Below are 10,024 nucleotides of genomic sequence, written 5' to 3'. Positions count from 1 at the left end.
TAATTATTAATACAAATAAACATCTTAAATTGTAATTGGTGTAGAAATTAATATTACCTTTTTTGTTACTATTTTAGAGCATGTAGTCGGTGGTGACCAAGTGGAGCATGATCCGGGTAGACAACATCAGGAATGTGATGTTCCCCAGTCAGGTAAAGAGGACCACTGCTATTCCTTTAAACAAATTTAAGTGCAATTGGTTTATTGACTAATGTAACCTTTCGTATTTCAACTCTAGAGGATCTAGAGGGTGTTCAACATGTTGAGGTTGAGGCTAGACAAAATGATTTCGAAGATGATGTGGCCCCATCAGGTAAAGAGCGCCACAATTATGTTCTTTAAATTAATGAAATACTTGTAACAAAAATAAAAAAAATGATTTGAATTTAATCCATTTCTTTGTTATTGCAAAGGACCCCCCTTTGCATCAGTGTCCTTGTCCTCAAAAGAGGACTAGGCATACATCGAGATCACAAGCAGAGGGCAGAACAATTGAAGAGGGGGGAAATGACGAAGAAAACGATGCTCCACTTAGTCTTTACATAGCTTTAAAAAAAACAAAAAAACAAATGATTGTAATCTACATTATTTGATAATGGCTGATTTTTATGTGTTAATGAATGTAATTATGTTCTAATGAATGTTCATGAATGATGTGTTAATTAATATTGATGAATGTTGCGTGTTAATTAATATTAATGAATGTTGAGTGTTATTGAACGTTATGTGATAATGAATGAATGCTATATTTTATTAATGGATGAAACAATGAATGAATGCTAGATGTTAGCGGGGAATTTAGAGTGATGTTAGGGGGGGGGAGGGGCCAAATGAGCTTCCACCTTCACGTGGTTGGCCCTATTAAGTAGAGAATATTAAACTATTATCGAAACCAAGCGAAGCTCAATAAGATAACACACTTTTCAATATTTCATTATGTTGCACAGTTAATCTTATTGAATAATGTATATTGAATCTTAATTGCAGGGTCCAACAGAGCCAACACGAACAACAACTCCACAAGTAAGTGGTTTGTTTTTTAAGTTTTTTCTTTTTTCAACAAAAGCTGTTTTTGATGTGATAAGGGCTGCAAAGCTAGCTAATGTAAAGAGCCAAAGGTTGTTAGTGAGCTTATCTATGCATATGCTAAGATTTTTTAAGTTTTTAAGTTTTTTTTTTCAACATAAGCTGTTTTTGATGTGTGTTCTTTTTTTCCTTTCTATAAATAAGTATTGTGAGATTAAGATTGAACATTTTGGATATTGATTCTTTTAGTGAAAGACACCTCTTTGTTTTCATGATAATCTGGGAAGGTTCATCTGGAGTGTTATTTGTAACTGTGAAGGTGAGAAATTGATATTTTTTGTGTTCTGACATTTATTTTTTGTTCCAGGTGGATGACTTGGAAGAGGTAAGTGATTACTATCAAAATAGGGGTCGCTTTGATGAACTCATATCCGTGTTTGTGATGAGGAGCAACACTGGAAGGAACTTACATATTTATACATTCAAGATGATGAATATGATTATGTTGTCACTACTATCATGAACCATTCTCCAGAGGCATGGGATCATATGCAATTCAAAGATGTTGTAGTTAAAGTGGCCAATGTTGAATTGTACTACAAAGATGTCCACTTTTATTTGCAAGAACACCCATATCTTATTAATGACCTCTTGAATGTCCTTGCCCTTAAGGTAGACCACACATGAGTGGTTGACATCATGCATAAGGTATGGCCCTCAACTCTTTTATTCTGTTAGTGTTTTTAGGATTACCGAGATGTCTTTCACTTGGATATTAAGTTTTTCTAGATGTTATCTTTAGCAACTATTTGGTTTGGAAATTTTTTATGAGTATCTTTTGTTCTGTTGTATTTGTTATCCACACTAGACATCTCTGTCTTGTGAAGCCGTACATGGTTGTAGTATAGAGCAACAATGTAGCTTCTATTAATGAGGCTTTGAATGAAATTTATGTAGACGAGGAAGATTATGATAGGCTTAGAGAATCTATAGATATGCACGATAACTTTGATCAAATAGGGCTTGCTCAGAGGATGAGAGGAACTTCTCTATTGGTTCTTTCATTTAAGTTACAGTGGGATCTAATTTAGCATTTGAATAGTTTTCTAATGATCTTCATATTAAATTAGGTTGAGAAACATGAACTTCTTGAATTCCGCCGTATTGCTACTTTCATTTACAAGAAAGCAGGAAGATGGAGGCAGTCTATTGTGTTGGTTCCCAAAACCACATATTGGAAACCAAAGAGTTTTGCCACTTCTCTTGGTGGTTTCAAATTAGTTCTGGCCAACGAACAAGAATGATCACCATATCAAATTCCCTGCACTTCAGGCTTCACTAAATCAAGGCGGGTGAACCTATACCTGAAACCTAAATCTGCCGGTTAAAGGCTTTTCTATAGTGAATTTTAAAAAAACCAGCGACCCTTCAAGGAGGCAAATGATTCTTGAATTCTGTCTAGTTATATTTATTGCTTGATAAAAATTATGAAATGCTTAGTTATAAATGTTTATGAAGTTGTGCCTGTATAAATTAGAAGTGTGATTCCTTGATGAAGATTGCTTTTGAAAATACCTAATTTAATTATATCAGATCAACAACAGACCAGTGCCTTCATCCCTTACTGATTCCATACTATTTCAATTTGAAAGATCCTACGTATAATCATGGAGACTGTTTTAATAACTTGTTTTCAAAACAAGACCATCACATCAAAAGCATCTATATGGATTGTAACTGAAATATAAAATGTAGTTAGTCTTACTGAATTTTAACTTTTCTTTGAAAGACCAATAAGACAATTTGAAACTTGCCAACCAACCTTTCAAACTGATGCTCAAACTGGAAATTAGTCTCAATCACAATAGCATAAGATAGCACATTGACGCAATATAATAAAATAGATTTATCACATGGAACTAATCAATCAATTGAAAAGAATATACCATTCAGAATGAAGAACACTTGAAATTTATATTGAAAATAGATAATCAAACCAGTTGATTTCAATATGTATCATCCATCAACTTTGATATTTCCAGAAAACAAACTGCGTAAGTGCAGTATAAAATTGTCTTGATAAGATCATAAAACTTGAGGTATCTCCCCCACTTGTTCTAAAAGATCCTCTATTTATAGATGAGGATTCAATTTGAAAGTGAAAGGGCATACCCTTTCATTAAAACTAAAACTAACAAAAACTAACTAAAAACTAACTTCCTAAAAACGATCTTTACAATATGAACATATTATAAAAAACATAGAAAAACATGACTTTGGGCTCCAACTTAGACATCGGGTCTGGTCTCCCAACATCTTGCCGCACTTCTGGATATGCTCCAAGTACTTCTCTGACTTATATGTGTCTGCATCGTGGATGATATCCCTGACAATGACTTCCAGCGTGACAAATTTTTCCATCTGTTTCACAGTCTCTTTCAATTCAATTCCATCAATTTGGGCAATATCAAGGGTGGCATTGAGAAGACTATGACATTCTGAGATCCATACATCTTTATCCTTTATCTCACCCTTCTAATCAATTAACTCTGGGAAACCATGCTGAACAGTGTGTTTGCATTCATCATATTCAAATTGTAATTGTTCATCAAATTTATTGTGTTTAGCCAACAACCTCTTTATTTTTTTAATTTCTTTTGTTTCCGCTTTGGCCATTGTTTTATCATGCAACCTTGTTCCCAATTTGTTTGAAATTCTGTTGTGTGAAACTGCATTGTCCATGTTCTTTTGAAATACTGTCCAAAATTCTTTCATAAATCCTTGTAAAACCTCAAATATTTTAGTTAGTAATACAACAACAGTATCTGCCCTCACACTTCGCATCTGTTTTAATATCCTTTTATTTTCTTGCTGCAAGTCCTCACATTTTTTCTTCCATTGAGAGCTATCTAGAGTAAGAACCATTGGCACCTGTTGCCCACTTCTCCTTAGCGTTTCTTCATACAACGCCTTGTACTGGTTCCTCTCCCTCACTACTCTGACCATCTGTGCTTTATTGAATTTTGAAATATCCACTCCGATATCAATAGAAACAATTGGAACAATTTCACCAACTTGTAGTTTCATCATATGGCCAAAGGCCTTGTCAACATCAATGATCTTTGGTCTCTTATTGGGAGGGTACAAAGCCCATAACAACAAAGCTTCCTCATCCTGATCAAATCTTGAACCAATAAATACATCATTTACACCTTGTATATCCAATTTGAATTCCTTGTTTTTTGAATGCAATAAACTGTCAAAGATAAAATAAGCACTAAGGTCCCATCCGGGAAAGAAAATCACCCCAGCCTCTGTAAGCAGTTTCCTCCCCTTTTGAGGGGTCATTGTGGTTATCTCTACATCAATTTCCTCTTTTAATTTATTTAACAACTCAACCTCATTATCAGTCATTATTTTGGGAATAGAGTCCCTCAATTTATTTCCTTTAAAATTGTACAAGAAGATTTAAATTCTTTGGAATGAATAAAAACATCATCAACAACAAAAGTAGAAAAATCCTCTAACTGAGAGTTAGCATGAACTTCTAATGCTGTCTCTATTTGGCCTTGCATGTCTAGCTCTTCTTCCTTCTTTGGAACTTTCCATCTAGAGACAACTGCATTCTCATCAGATTCACTTTTTGCCGCCTCCTCGGTTTCAATTTCTTAGAGTCTCTGTCTCTTTTCTGCCAGTTCATTATTCAGTTGATCAATTACCTCTTTGGCCTTTGCATCCTCCATGTTCCTGAAGATATCTTCAGCCTCAATAATGACATACAGATAACCTCCCAAGTTCTGCCTCTTCTTGCAAGAGTGAATGTATCCTTCAGGATCATAGTTTTTCCTAGCATAATGCTCAAACAAATTGTATTCTTCTATCAACTTCTTATCAATTATTTCATAAGCTTTGGTTGACACTATGGTGAAATCACCAAAACTCAGTGTCCCAAGTAGGAAGGCTTGCTTACGCATATCTGTAAAATGTTTAGCATTGGACACACTCAATTGCCTCACAATCTCTAGATAAGATGTTCAGTCTGGTACTAGTTTTGGCAGCATGTAGGGGCTCCCCAAAAATCCTTATACTCTAAAACATGTAAAATCCTTATTCACAAACCAGTCCCCCTAGTTATGATCAACAATGTGTCTTTCATCATAATCCTTGGGTCTTAGGAACCTCTTGATCTCGTCAGAGATAGACCCTTCACATGAAATCCCATACATTCGGTACAATGGCATCACAATAAGTTCTTCAAACTTAATATAGTTGGACCTCATATATTGAGAATCCCAAAGAGATATCCACAGTTGGACGGGCTGCTCCTCACCTTCCCTGTTCTTGGTATTTAATTTTAGGCCCTCAGGCCAAAAACCCTTTACATATCCATAAAATAACACTAGATGCATCAATAGTGAATAAAATTTGAAATTGGGATGAGTATCATGCCTAAGGTTTAAAAAACCTTCATGCAACCTCTCCACCAGATATGCTGCATAGTCAAAAGGCCTAGGTTCATACATTTGTATATCAGAGGCTAACACTAGTGGCCCAGTGCTTGCCAGATCAGGCACCTCCACCCCTCCTACTTGCCCACACGACATATATGTGTACTGCAAGTAGTGTCTGAACAAATCAATGCTGAATGGTGGCCCGTCTTCCTCTGTTAATTTTCCTGCCTGCCTCTTGTGAATGGCAATTTTCCAGCTAGTATATGTAGTGTCCATTATGAGGTATTCTTCCTCCAACTCCCCAAAGGACAAGGGCTTATTAGGACTGGGGTCTAAATTGAAAACCTCGTTTATGGTACCCACAAAAAATCTAATAAATGCTTCCCATTTGGGAGTTGAATGCACCTCTTCATCGAATTATAATTCCTCACCAAAACCTCTAGCAATCTTATGTTTACAAAAACATTGGGGACTGTTAGCTTACCTAAATTTGTCATCCAAGGATTGCAGAGTGACATCTCCTTGCTCCTCCTCAAATAGTGGAACATAAACAGTTCATGTCCCCTTACCTTGGTCCAGACATCTCCGACCTCTTTGTACTTGTCTTCTAATTGGTCTCTCCCCGGTAGGTGCTACTTCGACCTTCTGGATTTTGGGCTGGGTGCCTGCATTTGGTCTATCATGTCTTGGTTTAACCTCCTGACTGGAGGCACCTCTTTAGTTTTTCCTTAGAGTCGGGGCTCTTGGCCGTCCTCTTCTTTCCTCTTGAACTCGAAGCTTCCATTTCTAAATTACAATCCTCTGCTCTGTTTTTCAAAGGTGCAATGTGTTCTATCTGTGTATTTTTCTTTCACCAATGCAATATTTAGACAAGGCAATTTCTAGTTCTGCCATATTCTTTTGCAATAATGTACTTCTCATTAAATTTGCCTCATGCGAACCATAGATGCATCTACTGCAAGTATTAAATAGAAGATTTTAATTTTTTTTGGTTTTGAATTCTAATATGACAATGGCTCGTCGACATGTCTCCCTGATGAATATTTCCCTTTTGGCGCTCTTTGAACAACCCTTTATCTGCTTCAACATCTTACTTTGTCTTATCGGGATACCCTAAGCCGATGACTCCTTTTCCTCCTCATCGGTATATCTCAAATAGTTATTCTCATTGGGCGTCAGGTGAGCTCATTTAGCGTTATCGCGATAGGCATTGTTTCCCCGATGGGCTTCACCATCGGCATAGCTCTTCCCAATGCAACCGGCTTCATCGCCATGAGTCTTCCCAATAGTGTCTTCGCTTCGCTCAATCAGTCTGCTCCTTCATCGGGTATTGAGGTAATTCGAAATGAAACATACCGATAAACAAAGTCTTCCCGATAGAGTATGTTCCATTGGTATATGTTTCGCCGATGATTTCTTCGGGCATTGGGGTGGCTCAAAGTAACACATACCGATCACTTTTGTTATACCGATGGACTCTTCTTTTCGTCACTCTTATCGGTATAAGTCTTACCGATAGTCTCATTGGCTATCGACAAGAGAATTCTCCACTGCTGTCGCTAGTGTTTACTATGCCGATGGGTCATATTGGTATAGTTTTTGCCGATGCATCAATTCTCCTCAACTTTGCTCCTTGATCGGTAAACTTTTGCTAATGAGTACAACTCCAGCTTGCTATGCTTTCTCATCGGTATATGGTATCCCAATGCAAAATTGGTCTTTGTTAGTTTAAGTGTCCTCATCGGTATAACTTATACCGATAATGTGAAATTTCAATCATTTTCAACTCCTTCTTTAAGATACAAAAATTGATAATGGATTTAATAAAATCTGAACAAAAACTCTGTTCTGCATGGGAGCTTTACCCTTTATGATAATTACTTGTGCACTTTGATCAATCCTAAGAACCTGTTTGCTAGGCCTCCTCACCTCAAAAGGAAACCCAGAGTGCTTCATCTTATCTCAATGCCACCCTCAATATGCCCACCTGATGGTTGAATCTCTGGAGAGAAGTCACAAATGGATGGAGATTGTCACTACACGATTGCACCTACACATAAAACCCAACAGTAACTATTCTTATGGAAAAAGTGCTCAATATATAAAAGGAAATTATAGAAAAATAACATTTTTAAGAGCATAATTTATTTAAAAAATTATGTGCTAACATGTTGCACTGTCTAAAAAGGATAATCTTTACAAGGATGCAATGGAAACTAGTTCTCAATCGGGTGATCGTGAACTTGCAGAGGAATTGCTGGTGTATTTTGTGGAACAAGTATACAATTGGTAAAACATATAGTTGGTTGTTCTCTCTCATAGGCTAAAGTATATTTTGAATTTTCATTTTGGATTGGGGCATTGAAATGGGGCTTACTTTTGCATTTGGAACTGCAGGGCAAGAAAGAATGCTTTGCTTCATGCTTGTTCATATGCTATGACTTGATCAAACCAGATGTGGCTTTGGAACTTGCTTAGATGAATAATATGACCGACTTTGTGTTTCCATACCTACTTCAGGTTCTTGATATACTCTAATCTTCTGTGAATATTTTAAGTTTCTCTTTAATAAACATTTTAAATATTCTACATAATCAAATAGCTAATATTCAAAAAAATTCTTTTTCAAAGTTCATTCGAGAATACATGACAAAAGTTGATGAGCTTGTTAAGGACAAGTTAGAGGCTGTCCAAGAAGAGAAATCCAAGGAGAAAGAAGAGAAAGATCTTGTTGCTCAACAGGTATGCATTTTGCTTAATTGAGCCTCAAGGAGCACTTGTTCTACTCTACTGACGGTTTTTAAATTTTTTAATAAATATGTGCCTATTTTGTTTACAAAATATGTATGCTCAACTTCTTCCCCTTGCTTTGCCAACACCTCCAATGCCTGGCATGGGAGTGGGCATGGGAGGTTGCTTTCAACCAAGTATGGGTGGAATGGGAATGCCTCCCATGCTAGCTTATGGTATGCCACCTATGGGTGGCTATTGATGGGATTGAAGAACTTAACGTGGGGCACAATTCTTCAATCATACATGGTTTTTAGAGGGTGGTCTTCGAGTGGAAAGATTAGATTGTCAAATTATTTTTATTGTCGTTTGGTTGGTTGATACAAAATAATGAATCTTTAGTATTATCGTATTGGTCAATCAGTTCAAATCTTTCCATCCACCAAGCATCTGATGAGGATGCTGTATGTTCGACAACATCCTCGTCGGATAAGCAGTGAGGGTGTCGTCAGAATTCCAACGCCCACCCAATTTATTTTGACGCCCGAACCGTCACACATATAACATCCTCGTCGGTGCGGATGCCCTAGTTGTCGTTGGAAGTCCGACGAACCCCCATGAAACATCTGACGAGGATGATGTATATCCGACGACATTCTCGCCAGATGGGCGGTCATGTTCACCGTCGAAACATTACCTGGATGCTGTCGGAATTCTAACGACATATAGAGTTTTACCGACGGCTAAGCGCAGTCATGGTTGTCATCAGAAGAGAATTCGATGGCGTCGGAATGTCCGACGTTCTTGAGCACCGTCAGAATGTCCGACTACAAGTTTTTGACGACGTTGCTTGTCGACAGTCTGACGAATTGTAGTCGAAATTCCGACGAACTGCCATCAGAATTGAGCCCCAAATGTACTAGTGGATAAATAGTTGTTTAAGGCCAACACCCATTATGTTGATATCAAAAAGTTTCAATTACATTCTTTATTTGATGACCCCTTCTTTACCAATAACATAGACCCAACACAATATGAAAAGTGCAAACAAAGCCCTACCTACCCATATAACAAAATGGGACACCAAACCCCACCCCCCCAATGGTGCTCCTAGACATTACCTAATTTACCATATACATCAAATGACACCAAACAACAAAATGGTGACCAACTATCCATATTTAATTGTCTATCTGTTAACAAACATGCTTCTAATTCCTTAGCAAAAACATCTTGGTAGAGTAGCTAGAGAATTTGGGCCTTTTTTTCCATCGAGAAGTCAAACCTGCAATCCATGTGAGCACGCACCTCTACCTCCCAACATACCATCTTCATTTCCCACTTCTGCATCTGACTCCTCTTTGATGACCATGGCCCCACCCGTGGCATCATCCTCCTTCGCCGAGTCCCATTCAAACCCTTCATTTCAAAGATAGCTTTTGATCCACCCCACTCTCATTCAGCTTCATCCCCAACCATTTTTTAAGAAAGTGTATGCTCCTCAACACTGTTGATTTCTTCCCTTCATAATGTTCTAGCTCAGTAGACATTACCAAAGGCAATCTTAGGACAGCTCGCCCCTAGCGTTGAGCGACATAGTAGTCTTTGGGGAAAGGGACACACTTCTCGGAGTCCACATTTGTGAGGATGTCCTCAATTTCTCCCAAGACAAAGACTTTAAAAATCTTCTCGCAGAGTCTTGGCCACCACCTTGGCTCCTCCATGTCTAGCAAGACCGTTAGGAACGATGCAGAGATATCCGTATTGACCCTATACCTATGGTAGGACTCGATAAATTATTTCCCGAAGATGACCTC

At 37.6% G+C, this 10,024-nt stretch overlaps 1 pseudogene; it reads left to right on the top strand.

Moving 5' to 3' along the window:
* The first annotated feature begins 1,545 nt into the window (after window positions 1–1,545).
* LOC131060826 (clathrin heavy chain 2-like) lies at window positions 1,546–8,469 on the top strand (annotated as a pseudogene).
* The last annotated feature ends 1,555 nt before the right edge of the window (window positions 8,470–10,024 follow it).

Source organism: Cryptomeria japonica, chromosome 10 (assembly GCF_030272615.1).
Source record: "Cryptomeria japonica chromosome 10, Sugi_1.0, whole genome shotgun sequence".
NCBI classification, from domain to species: Eukaryota; Viridiplantae; Streptophyta; class Pinopsida; order Cupressales; family Cupressaceae; genus Cryptomeria; species Cryptomeria japonica.
This window is presented reverse-complemented; position numbering and strand designations above follow the sequence as displayed.